This window comes from Meles meles, chromosome X, assembly GCF_922984935.1.
Source record: "Meles meles chromosome X, mMelMel3.1 paternal haplotype, whole genome shotgun sequence".
Lineage (NCBI taxonomy): Eukaryota > Metazoa > Chordata > Mammalia > Carnivora > Mustelidae > Meles > Meles meles.
This window is the reverse complement of record NC_060087.1, coordinates 31715697-31737537: the sequence shown is the minus strand read 5'-3', so window position 1 is coordinate 31737537 and position 21841 is coordinate 31715697. Positions and strand designations below refer to the sequence as shown.

At 38.7% G+C, this 21841-nt stretch overlaps 1 pseudogene; it reads left to right on the top strand.

Moving 5' to 3' along the window:
- Positions 1 to 20541, top strand: part of LOC123934588 — a 30204-nt pseudogene extending 9663 nt beyond the window's left edge.
- Positions 20542 to 21841: the final 1300 nt, after the last annotated feature.

Genomic DNA, 21841 nt, shown 5'->3' with positions numbered 1-21841 from the left:
GAGTATTTAAATGCCCAGGGGAACTGGCAGGGCATGGATGGCATCTGCGCCTATATAGAATAGAAAAGGACTAAGAAAACATGTCCCTAGAAGAGAATGATGGTATGATGGCATAATGTGGCCAGTAAAATTTCCCAGTTCCTAAAAATAAAAATGGTTTCTGCCTCTGCTATTTTACATCTGAAGGGATGTGGATACAGACGGATGAATCTCTTAATCCACAAGTGGCTTCTTATCTATAATATATGATAATAGGAGTATTTATGTTTGTTACTCAGATGGAATGATTTGAGATGTTTAAGAAAAGATACATATTATTTTACCAGTACATCTTCAAAAATAAAACTATCTTACCATGAATTCCACTGTTATGGTGGATTCCTTTTGGGACTGGTAAAGGAGAGGGGCTGGCACCGGGCATTCCTTAGGGTCTTTACTCATGAACATTTCATGAATTGGAAAATGTACACTTAAGAATGTCCTTGGCAGGCAGGGGCTGGTCAAGCCGTGCGAGGTCAGCTGTGTAGGGCATGAGAGCCTTCGCCACCCTCAGGTGGCTCAGCTCCGGCGTCCTGACTGCCGCCTCTTGAATGGGGGGTCTTCGCTGGTGACTGTCGCTTCAGCCCTCCTGTTGTGGCCGCGAGTCCGCACAGCATTCTGAAATTTTTTGGTCATTGCAATGATCTCGATCGGGAGATGAGAAAATGCTTGAAGAATGAGTACATGGAAAAGAGGACCAAGAGCAGGGAGCATGGCAATGCGATGAGAAAAAGACTTTTTAATCCCGCAGAGGAATCTGAAAAATAAATTAGAGGCATACCTCGTTAAAAAAAAAAAAAAAAGAATGTCCTTGGCTTTCACTTTCAGACTCAGTATCATCAGGAGGTAAATAGTTTTAGGGAAAAGTGAATGGTGTATAGCATAAAGCTTTGGACAGAAGCTTTATACTTTAACTTGTGTCTTCCCACTTTTGTTGACTATAAAATAGCTAGATATTCTTTATCTTCAATAACATTAATAATTACTATTGAGATGTTTAAATTTTCTATTCTAAACATTTCATTTTACATAAATTTCCTATTCTAAAGATTTTCACTTCAATCTGTTTATGTGCGAGCAAAAGCAGGCATGTTTTTTCTGGATATCTGTTAATAAAACAACACACTTTGATCAAATAATTCTCCTGATTTGCTCTAATGAGATTGCCACAACCCAAATACTTCTCTCAGAATGAAAGTAATCAATGAACAAAGATGATAAAATGTGCCTGGAGTCCTTTTTTGCCAAGAGAAAATTATATTCTGAAATTATATTTGTACTTGAGTAGGATGGAATAAAAATAGCAATATTTGACAGCATTTGAGAGTAACTATTTGTTTCCCCCATGGACCAGCTGAGAATGCTGGGGCTTTGGTTAGACATAGTAAAGATTCCAACAGTGGTTCATTGCCAGTTTGTGTTAATATGTAATATTAAATTATAATATGGTATATGCATATAGCAGCATATAACATAATATATGCTATATAATATACAATTAATATGTATAATATAATTTTTATTTAAAATATAGTACATGCACATAATATAAACATATACAAAAGCTCGATTTATTTTACAAAGGATTTGAAGCAGCTAATACTCCTGCAGGAGGAAATGATTTTCATAGATTAGATTTCAGTGTATTTGAAAACGAAATTGCCATCTTTAATATTTTATGTGTTAAATGTTTCTCTGAGTGAATTAAAATTCTAGCCAGTCAGTCTCATTGTCATGGATACTTGTCTGATCAGTGTGCTTGACTATTTTTCTAGTTTTCCAGAGATTTTCCTTATATGGAGTTGGGCCTTAGGACACTTTTTTTTAAATAATTTTTTGTTTATTATGTACATATATTGGCAATAAATGGAAAGAAGAGTAAAATGGTTAAATTTGTATTATTATTTTTAATTTATTATTTAAGTACAGTTGACATCCAAAGTTTCAGGTGTACAATGTAACGATCCGACAATTTCATTTTTTTTAAAGATTTATTTATTTGTCAGAGAGAGAGCACATGCAGAGGGAGAAGCAGGCAGAGGGAGAAGCAGGCTCTCTGACGTGGAACTTGATCCCAGGAACCTGAAATCATGACCCAAGCCAAAGGCAGACACTCAACTGACTAAGCCACCCAGGCATCCCAGTGATTCAACAATTTCAGACATTTGTACTGTTTTTTATACTGTATCCTACCTTTGGGTTGAAAAGATATTTAAAACAATGCTCTGGGGTGCCTGGGTGGGTCAGTGGGTTGGGCCTCTGCCTTTGGCTCCGGTCATGATCTCAGGGACCTGGGATCGAGCTCCGCATCGGGCTCTCTGCTCAGCAGGGAGCCTGCTTCCCTTCCTCTATCTCTGCGGCCTCTCTGCCTACTTGTGATCTCTCTCTCTCTGTCAAATAAGTAAATAAAATCTTAAAAAAAAAAAAAACAATGCTCTGATCTCGTTAGGATTATGAAAATGATAACCTTTGAGAAAAAGTGACATTGCTCCAAAGGAAGACCAGTATAGATCAGTGAAACAAAGGATAGCCTGCCCAGCCAGTGGGAGGCCTTGAAGAAATAGCAAAGCTTTCCCTGACTAAACAGCGAGGTAACAAAAGTATTCAATAAAGCAAGGGTAATTTTTTATGGTTATGTTATCTAGCTGTTGTCCCTCATCCTTTTTTTTTTTTTTCTTTTTTTTTTTTTTGAGAGAGAAAGCATGCCCACACAAGCTGGGGGAGAGGCGGAGAGAGTGAGAGAATCCCAAGCAGAGTCCACGCTCTGTGTGAGCCCAATGAGGGGCTTGATCTCACGACTCTGACTCTGAGATCCTGACCTGAGGTGAAATCTAGAGTTGGATGCTTAGCAGACTGAGCCACCCAGGTACCCAGTGCCTTCTACTCTTCTTGAGCAACATGCCCTGCTCCCTGTAGTAACTCCCATGTTTAAAGGAATGGGATTGTTATTCAATAATCTCTGACAGACAGATAGTCCACAATAGAGATTCTAGACTTCAAGAAAACTGGAAAGTGAGCAAGATACTTTTTATGACAAAATTTATAGGCTCCATTCTCTTTTGAGAATTTTATATTTTACATATTTCAGCTCAGGAGCTTAGCTGAGTTTAACAAATAGGCATGTTACTCAGTGCTTCAGGATGGTAAATAACAGTTACTCCAATGGAGGAAGCTAATTGGCTTCTTGTTATAAACTTTTGGAAAGTTTCTTTACTTATTGTGGAGTTAGATAACACAAAATACAAAAACTATTGAGGAAGAAATAAGTTTATATGGGTATCTCTGGATATATACTAAATATAAGTTATGCATTTGTTTAAATATATTTGCAGGAGAGAATACATATACTTATTTCTTGCAAAAAGTGGATATCCTGTGCGTGGTCTAGAAATGAGATTTAAAGATACAGTTTCTCCTTTAAAAAATTAAGAGCACGCTTCATATTTTTATTTATTTATTTTAGAGATTGAGAGCTGGGGGAGGGGCAGAAAAAGAGGGAGAAAGAGAATTTTAGGCAGGCTGCATGCCCAGCATGAAGCCTGACATAGGGTTTGACCTCACAACCCTCATATCATGATCTGAGCTGAAATCAAGAGTTGAAATCTTAACCAACTGAGCCACCCGGGCCCCCCAATTAATAGCACATTTTAATAATTAAAAAAAAATTAAATTGTTCTTGTCTCCTCCTCTCAGTTGGATAAACCAGCATCTTAAATTATTTATGTGCCAGCCTCAAAAAAATAATTTGCACAGATTTAAGAGGGAGAAAAGGGGTCTCGAGGCAAAAAAAGTAAAATCTCCTAAGATATTATGATGAGGGGCTGCCTGGGTGGCTCAGTGGGTTAAAGCCTCTGCCTTTGGCTCAGGTCATGATCCCAGAGTCCTGGGATCGAGCCCTGCATCAGGCTCTCTGCTTAGCAGGGAGCCTACTTCCCCCGGTCCCCCTGCGTGCCTCTCTGCCTACTTGGGATCTCTGTCTGTCAAGTAAATAAATAAAATCTTTAAAAAAAAAAGAACAACAAAAAACATTTAAAAACAAAAAGATATTATGGTGAGGATACAACAGGACAGTAAAGGGGAAATCAGTGCTGAAGTTACGAGGACATAATAGGAAGCTTTTACCTGATAGGTGCTAAAGGATCCCCTGGGGCCAAAGTCCAAATTAGAAAATTGTATAATGAAAAAAAAAAAGAAAGAAAGAAAATTATATCATGAAGATCAGACCAGAGGGTAGAAATCTCTGAATTTCATGCTAAAATACTGAAAATCAAGTACTTATTCATTCATTCAATTAATGTTGGAGAGCCCTTATATGTGCCAGAGTCTGTGTTTGGCAGTAGATGTGACAAAATGAACAATGAAGACTAATAATGGGAGTCAGAAATTGTGTTAGGGAAATAACTAATTTTCAGTACATGGGAGATAAAAAAAAAATAAATTAGATGGGGCACCTGGATGGCTCAGTTAATTAAGTTGATTTTGGCTCAGGTCATGATCTCAGGGTTGTCAAATTCAGCTCTGTGCTCAGCAGGGACCCTGTTGGAGATCCTCTCTCTTCCTTTCCCTCTGCCCCACCCCCCATAAATCAATCAATCAATCAATCAATCTTGAAAAAAATTAAACATTAAAATTCAGGCATTTTCAAGAAACTAAATTATGTAACTTTGAGCTTAATCCAGGAGCAGTAAAGGATAGGAAATCATTCTTGGTAGTTTGAGAAGAGATATTCTCTTGAGGGAAAGGAGGAACTGAAGACTGAGGATGGCCAGGTGAGAGATGGGCCTCCTGCATTTAGGTAGAAGAATACCGAGAAAGTCAAGAGTGTGACTATGAAGAAGAAAGCTCATATTTGGAGAGGAAGGAAATGTCATTTGGGGTTTTCAAAAATCCCTTGCATTGTACCTACTTAATGATATTTTCTATTTTTTCCTCTTCTATTGAAACATGTTGTTTTTTTTTAATCTTATTTGACTACATTTAATTTTATGCTTATTTTTAAACACAGAGTAATATCATATCATGGTGAATCTCATAATGTCATAAATATATTCTTTAAAATAAAATGCACATATTAAGGCAGAATTTGAGCATAGTGCTCATATTCAGTGTTTCCTGTATTTCTCTAGTTGGATGAAATTGAATACAGGCAAGTATACTGAAAATATACTCATGAATTTTGGTTAAAGGTAAATTGTTTAATTAAGATTAATTATATGCAAAAAAAGACATACTTACAATAATATTCCCCAGTAGGTGTAACATTTTGCTCAATAAAAAAAAAAACAGAGAAAATAATAACTCTCAAATTAACAGGTCGTTAATCTTGACCTTATGAAAGAACAAAGTAATTTATTTCAAAGATAATTGAACCTAATATGTGAAACCTAATAAAGTTGCAATATTAGTAATGTAATTGTTCTCATTTAAAATTTGGGTCAAGCTTATAATGTAATGAGAGAGCAAACAAGGAGAACATTAACTTCATAAAAACAAAGAGCAGGAAGTGTCCTTTTACTTGACAGATAGTACAGTGTAACTAGGCAAAGTTTCAGACCCAAGGACCTGCTCTTACTAACCCTGGGACAAGTCACCAAAATACTCTATAACTCAGTTTTCTCATTTTGGGACAGAGATTGTTCAATGAAGAATGTATGATGATATATTTAATGCACTTAAGCCAGTATCTGGAACATGATAGATGCTAATTAAATGTTATTACTGTATTATTAATTCATCAGAGTAAAAAGAAATGACCCAGCGGCACCTGGCTGTCTTTTTTTTTTTTTTAAGATTTTATTTATTGATTTGACAGACAGATCACAAGTGGGCAGAGAGGCAGGCAGAGAGAGAGGAGGAAGCAGGCTCCCTGCTGAGCAGAGAGCCTGATGTGGGGCGGCACCTGGCTGTCTTAGTCAGTGGAGCATACAACTCGTGATCTCGGGTTTCTGAGTTTGAGCTCCACATTGAGTGTAGAGATTACTTAAAAATAAAAATAAAATAAAATTTTCTTAAGGATTTATTTATTTATTTAGAGAACATGGAGGGCAGGAGCAGAGGCAGAGGAAGAGAGGAAACTCAAGCCGACTCTGCACTGAGCATGGAGCCCAACAAGGGCTGGATCTCAGGAACCATGAGATCATGATCTGAGCAAAAAACAAGAGTTGGATGCTTAAACGACTGGGCCACCCAGGCACCCCAAAATAAAAATCTTTAAAAGAAAGAAAGAAGGAAAGGAAGGAAGGAAGAAAAGGGAAGGAAGGAAGGAAAGGGAAGGAAGGAAGGGAAGGAAAGGAAGGGAAGAGAAGGGAAGGGAAGGAAGGAAGGAAGGAAGGAAGGAAGGAAGGAAGGAAGGAAGGAAAAGAAAGGGAAAACCTACATGCTGCGCTGTATTTGACTCATCACAAAAACTACAAAGAACTGACTCTGGAGTTGAATACTAATTATATAATTTGAAACAATCTACTTAAGCACTCTTAGCCTCAGTTTCATAGCTGGCTTTCCCCCCAGGCTTCAGTAGTTGAGTTGACTCAGACTATTTCAATAGTAGGTGCAAATTTTTATCTATGTTAAATGAAGAACTATATAACAAGTCTCTCAGGGATGTTAATGCTCCAGTAAATAGATATCACTAAATTTCTAAACAGAAAGTTCAAGTGCCAAACTTTACTGAGTTTTTTCCTTCCCACCAACCTCAGTACAGCTGGTTTTAGGTAGGTATCTGCTTATATGGTGTGACATCAATGGTGCCAAAATGTCTTTGCACAAATCCATTTTTCCACCAGGCTTATATAGATTTTAAAATGTCCATCTGTCCTTTGGATTTAAACCAGTGATGGCTTCAGAGGAAAGCATGTTGGTTAGCTGAACTGAGTAATGCAATAAACAAACATATAATCTAGAAAGAGCCTTAGGGATCGAAGGCTGGTAAAAGTTAATAGAGTCAAACTTGCCATGTGAGAAGCATACAACTAGCAGCAATTCTGGGACCCACTGAGTGCTTTCTCTTCATTCCCACTTGCCTGTATGTCTGTTAAAGTCCAAATACTGTTTTTATGCACCAGTATAAATGGCCAAAGTCCTTTGGAGCATTGTTCTCTCCAAGCTCAGGAAGCTGCTCCCTAGAGGGAAGCAAGTGCCATAAGACTGATGAATGTTAAGAATCCATAAAATGATGGATTCCTTTAAGCTAGGGTATTAAGGAAAGGCAATCTATAGGAGCTAGCATTATAACTGAGGCTTGGAGAATGACTAGTACATTTATAAGTAATCTTGGAGGTGGTTATAATCCAGGGAAAGTGGATGACAAGAGCAAATTCTCGGAATAGGGAATTTTCAAATTGACTCGGACACTGAGCCTTTGGGAAATCTGGGGCCTTGAGGCTGTAAAGGTTTATTCATGTCAGTAATTTCTTGCATCATTCACTGAATAGTGGGGAGTCGTGGGAAATTTTTATGTGAAAGTATGACATAAAGATAGTTTTGGAAAAATACTATGGCAGTCTAAGATGAAAGAAAATATTTTAGGTTTATGAAATCAATTTGGTAGATATTTGCAATAGTCTAGCCATTAAGTGACAAAGCTATGAACTAGAGTGATAAGAATGGATATGGACAGATAGGGGCAGAGGCAAAAGAAAAATCAAAGTGTATTTGGTAAGACTTGTATGCCAGGCCAGCCTACAAACACTACTACTCCAATTACGAAGACTCTCAAAATGATTACTCAAACCCAGTTCATTTTGCTGTTACATAAGTTAAATAGTCCAAATGGCATTGACTGGATTGAGGATATAAATATGAAGGCAAAGAGTTCCTCAAGGTTTCCATAGTTTCTCAGGATTCCATCACCTTAGAGGTCAGGTGTAGCCAGTGGAAATGTGTATGTATGTATGTTCTGTTCTTTAAATTAATCGTCCAGAGCTGGGGCCAGGTAAACATTCACATATAAAATCTTGCGTATCTTTGATTACCACAGAGACTAGGAAAGGAGGCCATCTACTCAGCATAAGGAGAAGAGATGAGGCTTGGGAATTAAAGTACTTAGGGAAAGATCTGAAGAGTTCTTTGGAAACTGCCATGTTAGGAAAACATGAAACTGATGAAAGCACAGCAAAGCAAGGGTAAAAAAGACAGTGAGAGCACACAAAATTTTAGGGCTAACCCATATTTGTGCTTTCCTTACCTTTTTGCTGGAATTATGAAAAATATATAGTAGGGGTAAGGTTAACCTAGGATATATAACTTCTGACGGTTGGGAAGTCAAATAAGTAAGAGAGTCAAGGGAATAACCGTCCATAAGCTCTAGCCTAATTACCACCAAGGTGACTGTCAGACATTTTTAAGACATCACCTTAAATTTCCAAGGATAAAGGCAAGAGACAAGTAAAAGAAAACCTTGATTCTGGGATTGGATATTGTATTTTAAAAATGATGATAGAGAAATAAATAGATGATACAGAGAGACAAGTTCAGGTTATGAAGTTATGATGAATGACAGTAGAAGAATACTGCTCTGAAATTATCTCTGATGTTCTATCCATGTCCTGTTTGCCTTCTTCTGAGTCTGGAGGACTAGACAACAGATCATTTTTTTGGAGATGACTGAGAAAATGTTAAAGGAAATAGCAGTTCAAGCTTAGGTAGGACGATATGGGTGAATTTGAAACCAGTGAGGGGTAGAGTGGGTAGGATGGGCAGGAAGACATCAGAGAATTAAGAACTAGCCTGGGTAAGAATGGTAGAACAAAAGATTGTTCGATGGGAAGGTCCATACCTAACACAGAAGGTGTAGAAAACTAGAGCATAGAAGGAAGTGCAAAGATAATAGACTTAATTCAAATATTATGAGTGAGCGGGAGGGAAATTTTAAAAAGGTCTAAACATGGTATAAAGTTGGAGTTCTGCTTCACTCCATCACCCTTTGCCACTGTAACAGAACACACTATAATGTCCACTGGCTCACTCCTCAGCTTCTGGTGTGCTTTCCATCAAATGTCACCACCACAGTAGTCATTAACATCTTCTGAACTTCCCATAACTGTTAAGAATTTTGTTTTACACAGTCCATTAAGAATTTATGGGAAAAAAAAAAAAGGGTGCTTGGTGGCATAATCGGTGAAGCGTCTAATTCTTGATTTCAGCTCAGGTCATGATCTTAGGGATGTGGCATCGAGCCCTGTAGTGGGCTCTGCTCTTGGCACGGAGTCTGCTTGGATTCTCTCTCCCTCTCCCTCTGTCCCTCCTGCTCGTGCTGTCTCTCTCAAGTAAATAAAAAAGTCTTTTAAAAAAATTACATGAAAAAAATCCTCCCACAATCCCCCCCCCCGGCCTCCATCAAAACCCTTTGTCTTGGAAAACCTGAGTTAAGGTTTCATACCCATTCTGGGGACAAGATGTTTAAATTTTTCATTTCTAGTTTCCATATCCTAAAAGAGAATAGAAAATATTCATCTCAAAAATTCGTGTATGGCTTCTATGAGGTAAAGTAACAACAGCGGCTGGCAGGAGTGTTTCATGAATACTACCTGAGTCTCACTTTAATGTGTCCTCATCTGGAATTCTGGCTTATTTGTTCTACTTGTAACCTATTGCTTTCCTTTTCTTTGACTTTATAACATTAAGGGGGGAGGATTCACAAGAGAGTATTATAAATCTATTCTAAAGCTTTCAGTCACCGTTTTGCATGTAATCTGGGATGTAATTTTATTAAATGAATTTCAATTTTATTTTTTTAAAAGATATTATTTATTTATTTAACAGAGAAAGACATAGCAAGAGAGGGAACACAAGCAGGGGGAGTGGGAGAGGGAGAAGCAGGCTTCCTGCTGAGCAGGGAACCCAACGCAGGGCTCAATCCCAGGACCCTGGGACCATGACCCAGGCTGAAGGCAGATGCTTAACGACTGAACTACACAGGAGTCCCTGGATTTCAATTTTAATCACCAAATGACAGCTCTACAATTGAACTATTCTTTTTGTGAAGAGCACCAAGTCCTTCAGAATTGGCATGACTATTTTTAGACAAAACGTAATGAACCTCAGTGTCCTGCTGTATACAAGGCAGCAAAGTCTGCTACTTATGAGAAGGAATACAAGAGGCACCATGAACTGTGCATTGTTGATTAAGAATGTTTATGACAACCTTGAAAGAAGCTCCTGGGCCAGTAGCTATTGAAAGGAACAGAATAATTAAATAATTACACTTGATATGCTTTTCCTTTGTACAGCCTTTTTTGTATTCATCTCATTAGCATTTGTAAGGCTGTACATTTCAAGACATGCTAATAATCAAATAAAAGCTCTTTTGACATATTTGTGTAGAAAATTTCAGAAGGAATTTAGGGGAGTAAAGGCAAGTCAGGGTGTAGTGGGGAGTGAGGGTGGAATACCGTAAATGTTGCTGGTTACAGAAGAGGCTTTGCCTGTCTCATTATTTTGAAAAATATTTGCAAAACATGATTATGATAGCTTTGCCCAGAATTTTCCTTTACAGTTGAATTAATGTTGTCATTATGCTTTGGAAAAATTGAGCTAGTCAAGGAAAGACTAATTCTGTTTTTATTGATATTACCATTGGAAGACTTGTACTCATTTTTAAACACTAAGTATAATTGTTTTTTGAACAGCTGTTAACTAATATGACATAAGAAAGCTAGACAATAAATTTTTGACAAATACACGAAAATCTCCCTATTCTCATCAAAGATGTGCATTAACGAGTGTGTGTATGTGTCTGCACGTACCAACAGTCTTTAAAAAAAATGTTGTGGTCATTTTCAATTGTTCGTAAGTATAAAACAGTTATTTACTGAGGTTCTATAATTACAAAAACCTTGATAAGCACAGTAGTTCTGAATAAAGCTGACCTTCAACCAAGCTCTGCTTGTTAAATTATTGTAATAGTTGCTTTTGCTATAGCATAACCCTTCCCACTCTAAGCACCACAGGCCCTTCCACAGAACCCTCTGGATCCCCCAGCAATCTGTTAACAACTAAGGAGTTAATACCTAGTACATTAGGGGGCCTCAGAACCTTGCTCAGGCATCCTTTCAGATTGATAAGAACTTTTATCTATGGGCCTGGGTGGCTCAGTTGGTTAAGTGTCTACTTTCGGCTCAGGTCATGATCCTGGGGTCCTGGGATCGAGCTCTGTGTCATGCTTCCTGCTGGGTAGGGAGTCTGCTTCTCCCCTCTACCCCTCCCCCGGTTTGTGCTCTCTGTCTCTCATGCTCTCTCTTGCGCTCTCTCTCAAATAGATAAATAAGATCTTGTAAAAAAAAAATTCTTATCTATGCTTCTTAATTATATTCAATATTATTACTGGGCAGAAAGATGGATATGATATGGCTCCTGCCTCCCAGAAATTCATATCTGGTGGTAGAAATAGATATCCATAAATCATCTCAGCACAAGGTACACTCTGATATGTGGAAAATTTAAACAAAGTGCTGGGGAGCATGGTGGAAAGAGATTAATCACAGCGGTGTGGATCTGAGAGGTCTTAGGAGATATAGGGTTTTATTCAAACCTTGAAGGATGAGCTGGGATTTATCAGCCAATATGGGTGCAGGAGGGCATTCCAGCAGTGAAACAACCTTAATTTAAACACAGAAGAGACAATTTCTGTAAATAATGAATAGAGAGGAATGTTTGGAGGGTGTGTGGAGGGAATGTAGGATAACATACAGGCAGAATTTGTAGGGCAGAGTTTTTGTTTAGCTTCTCAATGCAGTGGGAGCCATTGAAGATTCAGAAGTCAAGAGGCATGAGTCAATAAATTTAGAAATCTGGAGGTAATATGTAAAACAAATGGTCAGGGAGAGATAGAGCAGTTAAATCTGGGAGATCATCTACAGGCTTTTGGTATCGATTTAGATCATGGAACAAAAATCTTTCCTGTAAAGGTCCAGAGAGTGAATGTTTTGGGCCTGCAGGTCATCTGGTCTCTGTTTTTTTTTTTTGTTTGTTTTTGTTTGTTTTTTTTTTTTAATTTTTTTTTTTATTTCTTTGACAGAGAGAAATCACAACTAGGCAGAGAGGCACGCAGAGAGAGAGGAGGAAGCAGGCTCCCTGCCAAGCAGAGAGCCCGATGCGGGGCTCGATCCCAGGACCCTGGGACCATGACCTGAGCTGAAGGCAGAGGCTTTAACCCACTGAGCCACCCAGGCGCCCCTCTGGTCTCTGTTATAGCTGCTGAACTCCCCTATTATATAGCGTGAAAGCAGCCAGAGACAATATCTAAATGAATGTGAGTGACTGTGTTCCACTAAAACTTTATTTACAAAAATAGGTGGCAAGTCAGTTTTGGCACACAGGCCTGTTGACTCCTGTTCTAGATCATCAGTTATAATGTAAGTACCTTATTTTCAGTTTCCCACAAAGCAAACTCGGAGATAGGGATTTGAATACATATAATTTATTTGGAAGCTGATCTTAGGAAACACTCTGAAGTGGGCAAGTAAGACCCTGAAGAGTGAAAGCCAATAAAAGGTAGAATTAGAAACAGATTACTCCTGAAATCTGGAGTACCTCACTAGGGGCTTTATCAGAGACTATGTAGAATACCTCTCAGAACTGTCACCCTGTGGAGTCAAGAAGCTGGATATGTATTCACTATATCTCATGCTTCATTATCTGAGGGTCACTCTTGAGATGTTATCCCCTAGATATTTCTGCCATAAACAGGCTACGTATGCTCCCATGACAAAGAATGTCTTCAAACAGAGAGATGCAGGAAAACATTATGTATGGGAACCGTTGTGGAGAGCAGGTGGGCTAGGAACACTATGTGCTTCAGTGGGTATCATAGCGTATAGGAGAGTAGGGAACATTTTTTAAGAGAAGGTGAAGGTGAAATGTGTTCCTTCACTGACCTCAAATTAAGATCCACACGTCTGTGGGAGGAACATTTATTTTAAAGCTGACTTGGTATAGAATAGAAGTAGAATGGCCACTCAAAATGAAAGTTAATGGTAGATGGGACTAGGTCTGTGAGGAACAGGAAGACAGTTTTAAAAGAAATAAAAGGTAAAATGGTCTGTCACAGGCTGGGTTCCAGAGAAGGCAATTTTGAAGATGGGGTTTATCATGCAAGATGCTTATTAGGAACTGCTGTTGGTATCATCAAGTGTGTGTGTGTGTGTGTGTGTGGGTGCAAACAGCGTATGAAAGAAAAGTGGGAAAGTTACATGTTGAGCTGTGATACAATCCCAACAAAGGCCTCATTCAGTCTCATGGGGAACACTACAGCCGAGGTCACCCTCCAGAATTGCTCCCAGTCAGGGCAAATGGGTCAGGTCTTTATAGCCCTGTGTTGGTCAGTCACTGGAAGTTGGTTTGCTTTGGAAGGAGGCATGATATTGGAAGAAGCCATTTTCTTCAGCTGAGGAAAACCCGAGAGAAGGTTTATAGCCAAAAGGACCCCATAAAACCCCAGCAGCTGGGGGAATAATCCCTGGTTGTTACTTGACAATTTCCACCACAGACAGGTACATTTGATGATGATTGGATAGGGAAAGATGAGGGAGAAAAAAGAGGCAAATATAGTAATGGTGCTGAGAGACCCTAAGGAAGGTGACACCATTAACTTAAAGAGGGAAAAAAAATTCAGAGGATTAAATCCCCTCTGAATAAAATATTCAGAGGATAAAATTCAAAGGTCAACATTACTTTTTCTTTGCCAACACATTTCAGGAAATGAAAATATGTTAAATAAGTTGTTCTCAACATGAAAATATGAAAGTAATTTCACAAATACCACATTATCTCAATGAGAGAAAAAGAAGCAAAACAAAGCAAGCAAGCAAACACTGTGTAAAGTTCATTTTTCTTAAGGCCATGGCAGATATGATGGTAATGATATCACACTTTAAGACAGGATGAAAGTTAAGATTCTCTTTTGAATAACAATAAAGTGACCTCATTGGTGTGGATATGAATTATAATTTGAAAAGCTTATTTTCCTGTCCATTATTACATAATTGATACAGAACAAACTGTAAAAATGTAGTACTATGGCCCGTTACTCACTTGAAGTAGTGAAATATGCAAGTAGATTTCCGTTTTTGTCAGGAAGAAGTTTGTTTTGCACAAGACAGAAATTTAAGTGAATATGATTGGGCCTAAGTGGTTAACTTGTGCTTTGGTAACAGCAATCCTTAAATTTATTTTGATTGCAATGACATAATATGATTCATAAACGTAATTTAAAGATGGTTATAAAAGATGCATGTTCATAAGACAGAGAGAGTTCACTCCTAATGCAGTATTATGAAAAATAACCAGTTAGAGGTTGTACAATGTGGTATAACCTGTACATCATTTTCCTGATAATTTTCTCCAGTTATTCTTTAATATTCTATGTAGATCATAAGTCTGAGATGTGTGTCTCTGGCATGAAAGTTCTGAATTTCTTATGAGGATGTTACTCCTATCAGCTCGATGCCCTCAGCTTGTGAGTATCAGGGCAATAATCTATGTTGGAAAGGAAAAGTTTTATAACAATAAGCAGGTAAGTGCTTAAACTTATAGGGCCACCTTCAGGACCACGTTTCTGTGTTATCAGTTCCCTACTTCCGGAACCTGCTGTGTACAGTGTAGCTGTTTTGAGCCTATTTTTGGACACAGATCCCTTTGGCAGTCTAAAAAATACAGACTCAGAATACTGTTTGTATATAAACACAAATGTATAAATAGCAAAGGAAAGCAATAATTTGGAAACAGTGCTGTCAAAATAAAAATGAAATGCATTTGTGGTGTAGTATATGTCCGCCTTAACACAATGAACAACATGATATAGAGAGTGGTCCCATAATTTTTGTCATTTCAAGATGTGTGACGTAACTGTTACATGATTTCAGAATACCCAGGATGTTTACTGGTGACCTAGTCATAGATACTTCTTCCTTGTTAGGTTGCCCACATTCATACTTGAAGAAAATGATACATTTCAGTGAGATGTTAGTGAAAAGATAAATGTTATTTTTTTCCTTTCAGATCCTCTGAGTCCTATACCTGGGCATCTCAGGGGTGCAGACTGTGAATGCTGGGTTGGAAAGCAATGGCAGACCCTGTTGTATTGCCTTCTGCCAGGGCCACATCTTATGGTGGATTTGGTGTTGACAGGTCAGTCTAGTGGTCCCTCTGCACCATCTATTTCAATGAAATCCTCCCCTTGAGGGCATTCCTTTGACGTAAATGAGGCTAGAAGGTGAAGGAATGTAAATTTTAGAACAAGAAGTTTAAACTTGAATCCACAGACATTTTTCAGCCTCCAATACTCTTCTTATAATATGCCAGTGTGATCCAAGCAGGGGTTTATCCTTAAAACTCCCTTAGTGGTAAACAAGATGGCTTGCAACAGAGGCCAGGGTTGGGTGAACATAAGGAGGAAATATGAGTTATCACTGGCTCTGTCCTGATCTTAAGAATGAAGAATGAATTAAGAGGCAGTGTGATGAATTACCAGGACTTGATTAATGTGGAATTTGGATAAAGTGTCAAAGCTCTCACTGATAATATTTCCTGGCGAGGTAAATAGGAAAGTTGTTGCAATACAAACAAAAGCAAAGAAATGAGAAGTTCAGATATGCCCGAGGAAGACATTATTTCTTTGATTTAGTGGTTGAGGCAATGTCCAAGGGACACTTGTTCATTTTGAACTGAAGGTGGGAGATTGAGCTGGAGATCTAGGTTGGGAATGATATGTAACAAGATGCTATATGGAGTTCTGAGTACGGTGAGATACTGATGTACACCATCAGAGAAGAGCAGAGAGGTAAAACAAACCTTTGGGGGAATGCTACATGGAGGAGGAGTAGAGAATTTGTGAAAGAAGACCCCTAAACACAGAGGACAAAGTAATAGTATAGTGTTGCATAAGGTAAGCAGTTCTAAGATGAACAAGTTCTGGGGCAGAATGCAGAGCATATGGCGACTACAGTTACCAATACTGTGTGACATATGTGGAGGTCACTAGAGAGTAAATCTCAAAGATATTTTTCCTTTTGAAGATTGTATGTATTTGAGAGACAAGGAGAGAGCATAAGCAGGGAGAGGGGCAGAGAGAGAAGCAGACTCCCACTTAGTGGGGACCCCAATGAGGAACTCAATCCCAGGACCCTGGGATCATGACCTGGGCCCAAGGCAGACGCTTAACTGACTCAGCCACCCAGGGGCCCAATCTCAAAGATTCTTACCACAAAAATAAATAATAATAATTATGGGAGGAGACTGATGTATTAACTAACCTTGTTGTGGTGATTGTTCTGCAATATACACATATATCAAATCATCACGCTGTGCACCTCAAACTTATACGATGTTATATGTCAATGATGTCTCCATAAAGCTGGAAAAAAAGAGAAAGAATTTGCCGAAGTGTCTTCCAAAGTGACTGTAACATTTTGCTGTTCCACCAGCTATGAATGAGAGCTCCCAATGCTCCATATCCTTGTCAGTATTTTGGTGTTGTCAGTGTTTCAAATTTGGGCCATTCTAATATGTGTGTAGTGATCTCTCACTGTTGTTTTGAGTTTTACATTTTGGTTTGTGATCCATTTTGAGTTCATGTTTGCGAAGAGTGTTAAGTTCTGTGTCTAGATTCATTTTTCCCATGTGGATTTCCAGTTGTTCCCACACTTTTTTTTGGAAAAGACTATCTTTGCTGCATTATATTTCCTTTGCTCCTTTGTCAGAGATCAGTTGATACTCATGTGGGTCTATTTCTGAGCTCTACATTCTGTCTGATCCACCTATTTATCTTTTCTTTCACCAAAGCCACACTGTCTTAATTACTATAGCTTGATAGTAAGTCTTGAAGTTGGATAGTATCAGTCTTTCAAATTTGTTCTACTCCTTCAATAGTGTATTGGCTATTCTGTATCTTTCACTTTTTTTTTACTTTTTTAAGTAAACTCTAGGCCCAACTTGAACTTGAACTCATGACCCCAGGATCAAGAGTTGAATGTTCTACCCACTGAGCCAGCCAGGCATCCCTCTTTCGCTTTTCTGCATAAAATGGAATCAGTTCATCAATACCCACAAAATAACTTGATTGAGTTGATTGGGATTGTACTGAATCTATAGATTATTTGGAAAATTATGCTGTTGAAAATTTAATATGTTGACCTTGGCTGATGGACCAAATTATTTTCAAACATTAAACAACGAGAATATTTTCGTACAGCATTTACTTACAGTGGTAACTCTTTAAATGTTCTAGGACACTACATGGACACAATTCCAGCTGCTTTAACTCTATTTATGCCACATTACAAAAGCTAGATCCTGAGCACTCAAATTAAGGTGATTTCCAGTTATATTAGTAAGTTTAATCCCTACCCTGAACATTTTTTTAAAAGATTTTATTTATTTATTTGAGAGAGAGAGAGTCAGAGAGAGAGCACCAGCTGAGGGGAGGTGAAGGGAGGGGAAGGGCTGAGGCAGAAGCAGACTATCCCCGAAGGGAGCCCGATGTGGGACTCCATCCCAGGGTTCTGGGATCACGACCTGTGTTGAAGGGAGACACTTAACCAACTGAGCCACCCAGGGGCCCCTACCCTGAACATCCTTAATAACAGTAGTCTGACATTCAATCCCATTACTCATGACCTTTGATAGTAACAGTCAGTTAAGCTTGTAGCTCCAGAAAATAAGTAACAATGATCAATTTTAACATAATCAACAAATACCTTATATTTTTGTTCAATAGGAGCTGTAAGTGGTTTTTTACTTGCTGAAAAGTGATTGTATTCATTTAGTTCTCGCAAGTGTGAATTATAGCTACAACACATTTCTAAAAATTTGCAATTCAGAAGTTAGCACACTGGAAAGAGATCTATTATGACATTGGCACAAGAAAGCCTCATCCAAACAATTGCAAACAAGCTTTTATTCAGCTTTGGTAAAGACTTGACATCAGAAAACTTCTGTTTAATGTCTAAATAAAATGTTTAATGTGAGCACAATAAAGTTGTTCTTATGTTAGGCCTACATTAAAGCAAGATAGAAATAGTTTTTATAGTCAACATTCTGCCATTCTCTGAAATGACATACTTTCCAGAAAGATATTTATTACCAGTTGCCATCTTTAAAATGACAAATTCAGTTCAAAATTTGATTTCTAATACTATGTGTAATGAGAAACGCCACTTGCCCTGTACATTTTTAAAAAGTGATGCCAAACAAAAGTATTACCATTTGATTTTGTGTTTTCATTTAACTTTGGGAAGGATATTTATGTTATCCACCACATCGTAATGGCAAAATGGCATGCCTCATACTTTACAATTTCCTATTTAACTACTATTGAAAAAAGAACATATTCGGAAGCCAAACAATTTGGTTTTCAATGCTTTGTTAAAGTAACCCTTTGAAAACATTTCAAGGTAAAGCAAAGTTACGTATTTCACTTGATTTTTAGCATTATCCTTGTTCTTAAGACAATATCCTATAATCATAATAGTTGACCTGAGAAAAACATTTTTTAAAAAGATTTCATTTGTTTATTGATTTTAGAGAGAGAGAACAAGAGAGAGCATGAGAGGGAGGAGAAGCACAGGGAGAGGGACAAGCAAACTCACCACTGAGCAGGGAAACAGAGGCAGGGCTCAATCCCACCACCTTGGAATCATGACCTGAGCCAAAATCAAGAGTTGGAAGCTCAACTGACTGAGCTATCTAGGTGCCCCTGGGAAAAACATTTTTTTAAAACATAAAGCTTTTATAACAAGCTTATTCCATTTTTACTTCTATAAAATATATTTTAAATATTATTTTCTAACATATTAATAAATGAAGAAATCCTTTCCTTTCTTTTTAAAGATTTATTTACTTATTTTGGAGAGAAAGAGAGAGAGAAGTGGGGATGGGGGGGAGGGACAGGCGGTGGGGGGAGAGAATCCTGAAGCAGACTCCCAGCTGAGCATAACCCAGATGCGGGGCTCAATTCCAGAACCCTGAGGTCATGACCTGAGCCAAAATCAAAAGTCTGCTGCTTAACCGTCTGAGCCCCCAGGCACCCCCTTCTCTTTCTTTTTAATGAGGCATCTTGGAGATTTCTCTTCCTTCTTGAATATAAGCCAAACTAAATGTTACATACTGAGCAATCCATCCTTTAATTTTTGTCACTTAAATGATGTGCAAGTATTTCAGGGCTTCCAACAATATTGTAATAACTAAGAATCATTTTACATAAGCTCTAGTTTTAGTTTATTTTCTGTATCATAAGAATATGTAATATTTTCTCAAAAATGGTTTTTAAAAATCAAAGCTCATCATCAAAATATGATTGATTTCTATAATCTCATGTTATGTGAAAAACAGACTCTGAATCTCCTACCTACCACTTCTTGTCTCTGAGATCTGGGTCAGGTTATTCTACCCCTCCCATCCTCAATTTCCTCACCCATGGAATGATAATATAAATAGTCCCTACATAATCGGCTGTTGGGCCATCAGTGGTTGATAGTGCGTGAAGCTCCTAACACGGAACATGCAGAGGTACTAAATAAATATTAGGTCTCCCCATTATGCTATGCAATTGGATAAATGTGACCTCAGTTCCCAATTATATTATTGTCCAGTTGTGTGACCTTGAGTTATTTAGTTAACCTCACTGAATATCAGGTTTCTTATTTGCAAGATAGATAATATTTAACTTTTTGGGATAGGTATGGGCAGTAACTAAGAATAAATGAAATGTGCTTATCTAACAGGGGCTCAATTAATATTTGTCCCTCTTATTTAATATGCTAACTCCCATCTCCACCCATCTCTGACCCTCACATTTTGGAAAAACTTTGTATTTCTGTGCCATACTGTCTCTCTTCAATGTTGAAAGAAACCTAGTGATGCTCTTTTGTGGGTATTGCGGCATGGCAACCAGAAGGGCTGAGTGTCCCCTGACACCCTGTGTTAGACTGTTTGGGAAGTCCTACACTGGGACCAGTGCAAGTGCCAGAAGTTTTTGGAGACAGTGGAGCTGCAGGTTGGTCCCTCAGAAGGACCAACTCTTCTCACGCACTGTCAGGCTTAAGTCCTGGCCCCAAGTTGTCTATATGTGTTTTGGGGGACCGGCAGCACTGTGATGAGGGCAAGGCTGTGGATAGTCCCCACATGGACATCAACGGCTGAAGAAACTCACCAAGAATAAAAAATTAGTCAAGAAGCTGTGATGCCTTTTTTGGCTTCAGAATCTCTGATCAAGCAGATCCCATGAATCGTAGGCTCAGGCCTGAATAAGGCTGGCAATTTCCCTTCCTTGCTGACCCACAATAAGAACATAGTGGCCAAAGTGGATGAAATGAAGTCCATGATCAAATTCTAGATGAAGAAGGTGCTGTGTCTGGCAGTGGCCAATGGCCACATAAAATGATAGGTGATGAGCTTGTGTACATCCACTTAGCTGTCAATTTTCTGGTGTCATTTCTCAAGAAGAATTGGAAAAATGGCTGGGCTTTATACATTAAGAGCACCAGGGGCAAGCCCCAGTGCCTGTACTAAGACACAGCTTAATAAATTGTAGTGCTGGGGTGCCTGGGTGGCTCAGATGCCTGGGCGTCTACCTTTGACTAAGGTCATGACCTCCAGGTCCTAGGATCCAGCACCATGTGGAGCTCCCAGCTCAGCGGGGAGTCTGCTTCTCCCTCTCCCTCTGCCTCTCCCCCTGTTTGTGCTCTCTCTGTCTCTCTCTCAAATGAATAAATAAAATCTTTAAAAAAAAAATCTTAGTGCTACCATTAGAATAAAAGAAAGAAAGAGGAAGGGAGGGAGGGAGGAAGAGAGAAAGAAAGAAAACTAAGTTTCTTTGTGACCATAGCACCACAGAAAATGCTAAGGTATTCTCTAATGTAAGCTTTTGCTTTTTCTGTCTTCTCTTTCTTCTCACTATTCTCTTCTTAGTTTGGCAGGCAAATGCCTAATGGTTATACATATGGTTATAGCCAGATGGTTATACATCCCTTTTTTGAAAACTCTCTAACATGATATGCGTATATGGTGGATTTTGGACTCCATCTGTCTTCCACCTTCTCCTAGTTTGTCTCACTGAGAAAGCCAGGAAGCACAATGTAAAAGTTTGTCTGAGATAGCATTTGTATTTTGTTGTCCTGTTCCAATCACCAGTGTGGTCTGCTGCATAGATGTAGAAGCATAAAAACCAATCAGGTGTCCCTGGTTTTTCTTTCTCTTTTTTTTTCAAGATTTCATTTATTTATTTGACAGAGAGAGAGAGTGAGAGAGCACAAGCAGGGGGAGCAGCAGGGGGAGAGGCAGAAGCAAGTTCCCCGCTGAGCAGAGGGCCTGACATGGGGCTTGAAAACGGACCCTGGGATGATCACCTGACCCAAAGGCAGACACTTAACTGACTGAGCCACCCATGTGTCCTGGCCCCAGGTTTTTCAGTTTCTCAAATGGTTGTTACAAACCATTTCATTGCTCTTTTAGAGGAGAGGAATTAATTGCAAAATCAGGGCTTTGAGATACTTCGAGAAAGGAGAGTAGTTTTGCTTGGGTCTTGTCATGGCCCTTTGGACTCTCCTCTTAGCTTTTGCTTTTTCCGCCTCCACTTCCCCAGGTGGCTCTGATGTTTCATGATAATTCCAGCCACCTTCATGGTGTTACCCTCCAGGGTTGGTGACTGCTTGACCTTTTCTTCCTGCTCCCATCTTTCAAATCAAGTTCATTTTTTAAAAAGATTTTATTTATTCATTTGAAAGAGAGGGACAGAGAGAGCACAAGAAGGGGGAGAGGAAGAGGAAAAGGGAAAAGCAGATTATCCACTGAGCTGGGAGCACAAAGTGGG